The sequence below is a fragment of the Netta rufina genome (genome assembly GCF_964035555.1).
Source record: "Netta rufina genome assembly, chromosome: 3".
Classification (NCBI taxonomy): Eukaryota; Metazoa; Chordata; class Aves; order Anseriformes; family Anatidae; genus Netta; species Netta rufina.
Window position 1 is genome coordinate 18,333,227 of NC_140125.1, and position 4,365 is coordinate 18,337,591.

Below are 4,365 nucleotides of genomic sequence, written 5' to 3' on the forward strand. Positions count from 1 at the left end.
TCAATGACTTTTCTTGTGCTTTAAAAGAACATTAGAACTATATCACTGGTTCCTAATTTCATTTTAATTGAGGCTGTATATAAGATTAATGCTAACCCAGAGAGGATAGACTGACTGTTCAGTTGGGTAGGGAGAAGGGAGTAACACAGGGAAATGAGAAGGTGAATGCTTGTGAATACATAGCACACAGCTACACATTTATTACGGATTTTTAATCTCAGAGGCAGAACAAGGATAGCTATTTGCTCAGCTAATGGAAGCTGAAGAGGTACAAACATTTTTAAGAGCAAAACTTGGTAAAGGTCTGAGCCATTCACCACTATAATGTACAATATATTTGTCTATAAATGGAGCTGTTGCAACTAAATACCGCCCTCTTTGTAAAGTGAATAAATATACATCTCCTTTACCAAATATCTGTCCTGTGATGTTTGTTGAGAGAGCCCTTAGGTACCTAAGGGTGGTGGTGAAGGGTGAAATGCCTGATTTGTACAAGGCAGATCTCTTGTGGAAGAGGAAGCCAACCTAATAGAATCACAGAATCACAGAATTTCTAGGTTGGAAGAGACCTCAAGATCATCGAGTCCAACCTCTGACCTAACGCTAACAGTCCCCACTAAACCATATCCCTAAGCTCTACATCTAAACGTCTTTTAAAGACTTCCAGGGATGGTGACTCCACCACTTCCCTGGGCAGCCTGTTCCAATGCCTCACAGCCCTTTCAGTAAAGAAGTTATATATAACCTTTATATAGGTTACAATGTTCTGCAAAGCATCTAGTATTCTTGGTTTCTTACCTCCCTGTAACCATTGGTGTTGTGGTGTCTGGAGAAACTGGATTGATAGTGGGAAGAGCTGTTCCCTCTTTGGAGAGGTGGAGGTAAAACAGCAGCAGTTCAAGGTTTCTGGTCTTTGGAATGTTTTAGTTGACAGTAAAAAAAAGTGTCTGAACTATTTGTAAAGCTGTGCTTTCGTTTCATTACTGAGAAGCTTTGAAAATAAATGCAAACACTTATGCATGCTCAGTACTCATACAAGCCACCATATTAAGGTAATCTGATGTAATTTTTCAAGCAGTACTGATGTTCCTGCCGACTGGTTTCAAATCAGGCAAAAGAGGAGTGTGAATGAAGGTCTGCATCTCTAGTAAGTGCTGAGCTCTTAGGGCATGGAGTAACACAAGCAGTACCCGTGTTTTGGTTTGTGCAAGGTCCTACACATAGTTGTGTGCCGTCCTTTTAGAAGGCAGGGTTTGGCTCAAAGTGAGCTGAGTACCTTGTTGGCACTACTATTTGGACGTGGGCAGTGATGGTGCTGGAAACTTGAATGCGCTGGAGTGGAGCCGTGGAAGAACATGGTAGCAGGAAAAGGAGAGGGATTTTGAGGAATGTTTTCACATCAAAGCCAAAATATCGGCCAGCTGACTATGCCATTCCTATTTTTGTCTTTCAAAGATGCAGCATCTGGAGAAAGAGGTTGGAAATGGGGCAGGCCCTGCTTTGCAGCCCTAATCCTGGTGTGTTTAGAGCTATGAGGAGAGTAAGGAGGACAGGCCAGCTGCTCATTCTGAGCAATGGAGTTTGGATGAGTGTTTGTATAAAGTCTAATTAGATATGGCCAGAGCAAACCTCGCTTGTTAAACAGTCAGTGTAAACTCTGAGGTGTACTTTTGTTTGTATATACCAAATTTGTATTGTTCCATTTATAGGTGTCTAGTTAATGTTTGACCAGACACCCCTGCACAACCTGAGGGATTTTTTCCTTGCTGGCTTTTTATGTTATTGTTGGCCTTTTTTCCAGGTGATTGTAGTAAATGCACTTCGAATGTGATAAGGAGCAATACCACGAATGACCAGGGGGTGTCATAACAGCTTCACAAAAATACCTTGCTTTTCCAGGCAGCAAGAGCAACCTGTGAATTAATGCCTTTGATGATGGCATCATCTTATGGTTGCTAAATAGGTCCTGCTGTATAACAGTGTCACTCACCTTCTCATTTCTTGTTATGGCCTGCTTCCAGAGGAACTTTGTTGCACCAGGGCGTTGCGCAAACGATGCTTGATGCCTCTCTTGCTAAATATTTCAGCATTTAATCTGATGGTCTGATTTTAATCTGGTTTAATCTGATTTCATGGTCTGAATTTTTGGGTAGACCTGTGTGGTGTCAGGAGTTGGACTCAATGATCTTTATGGGTCTCTTCCAACACGGGAAGGTTTAGATTTTTAGATCAGAGGTATTGTATACCCATTCCTTGTAAAATCAAGACAATTAAGAAAATCCTACTTGGAAGAGAGCCTAAGGAAAAGTCCAAGTGTGCTTCCCTGTGCTTCTGTTTTGGCAGCAAGATATAACACTGTTCAGCAAGGAGGTATGAGAGAGAAACAAGATTTGTGTGAGTGAATCTCACTTTGTCAAAAAGGGGAGGTGAAGTCATGGCCAGACCTGGAGCCTATCCAAAGCTTTTCTAATCACAGAGATGGGCTTAACTAGGTTATTTCAAATACCTTGGCTCAGGAATGAGTGCTATCAGTTATTTAGGCGTATCTTAAGGAATTAGTGGTGCATTTTCTTCTTAAGAAAAAATCTTTCCAGGTCTATGGGGGCTTGGCAGAACGGTTTGTCTCTAGATTCCTCCCATGATAGTTACTGCACATACAAGCTCAGGACCCCTTAATCTCTGCAGCTGAATTGGAGGACTGTTTGCTTTCACCAACTGACTTGTCTGGTGGTTATTTTACGGTCTTCCCATAGCTTCTGCAATAAAACATCAACAGTATTTTGCTGCCTGGTGGCACATTCCAGGAGGAGCAGGTCTGTGTGTTTGTCATGCTCGCCTGCACATAGTAAACCCATTCTTTATATTCAGCTGTTGGCCAATGGGGGGCAATAAATGATTTATAACCATGGCAACAGTTGCTGTGGGAAACTGACATCAACAAGAATCTTTTTCATGTCCACCTCAATGAAACTATTAAAAATCTTCCCACTCTCAGTCGGGTGAGACCATTTGTGACAACTTCCCCAGAACTGGTGTAGAGGTAAGTCAGATGGAAATGATACCATGCAAAACGCCTGGTACAGGAACCAATGACCCTTTCAGCTATCTCAAGTTGGAAGCTCCTGTAATCAGACCAAATGTTTTCTGCCACCAGCTGAACCTGGGTTTTCTGGGAAGGGGATTTGACAGCAAAGATTGGCAGAACCTGCTTTTGCTCAAGTTGTGCTGTGTTGTTTCAGAGATTTCTGCAAGGGAGAAAATCTCATGGTGTGAACTCAGGGGAATGCGGGTATTTGTAGTTGCTGCTTCAGCTGACTGCCTTCAGGCATTCGTAGGCTTGGGTCCTGTCTGAACTTGCAGTTCTCTGAAGCTTAATCTTGCGTTCAGGCTCCTCAAAGCAAGGGGTATGGCTGACATAGACATTGCAGATGTGATTAAAGATTTGGGAAAGGGATACATTTAAGTGAAAGAAACTAATGGGATGAAGAGAAGGCTGTTATGGAAAATATGAACTCTGTTGGATGCTTCAAACAATATGTAAAAAAGGAGCTTCAAAGTGACAATTCATTTCCTACTGTCTCCTTGATTCCAGTGAAATATTTTCATGTTTATAGGAAGAATTTTTCTCTCAACAGAGAAATAAATTTCTGTCTGTTCCAGTAAAGACTCCCTTTGTGAAGGGAGTTGTAAAAACACAAGAAATAGAATTGCTTGGTCAGCCTGCGGTCTACCTTCTGCTCAGCACCCAGTGTGCTTCTGAACACTCAGGAGGCTTTGGCTGTACATCCTTGTCTCTTCCAAAAGCAATCTGCCAGAGTGGAGAGAAACTAGCCTGATGCGTGATGTGTTGAAGTTGCACAAGACTGGCAAGAAATTAGTGTTGGCCTTTTTATACAATTAAAGTCTGAATAGAACAGCATTCCTGGTGCTTCCAATATGTTGTAAGTAGGAAACCTCCCTGTACACACTGGTGGGATGACCAACATCCCCCTTCTGTGTCCTGGCTGAAGCCATCCTTGTCTCTGCATCATGACTTTGAAGCATGCAAGTCATTGCTGCTCATAGGTGATCTCTTTTTGGTCTGATTGATTTTTAGGAGAAGTCTATGTTGTTATGGATATAAGGCTGTGCTTAGTTTAGAAATGGTGTCTTGAACACTTTGACTTCCTGGAAGCTTGAAGTGAGGTTGCAATGTAACTTGGTAATGGTACATTTGCAGAAGAAAAATGGGAGTTATGAGCAGACCGATAATTTGATGCACAAAAAAAGGTGGAGGGCAATGTGAATGATAAAGTGATGGGAGAGTTGAGGGGAAAAGTAGATTTTTTTTATTTTTTTGGCTTTTTTGGGGGGAGCAGGGAGAGG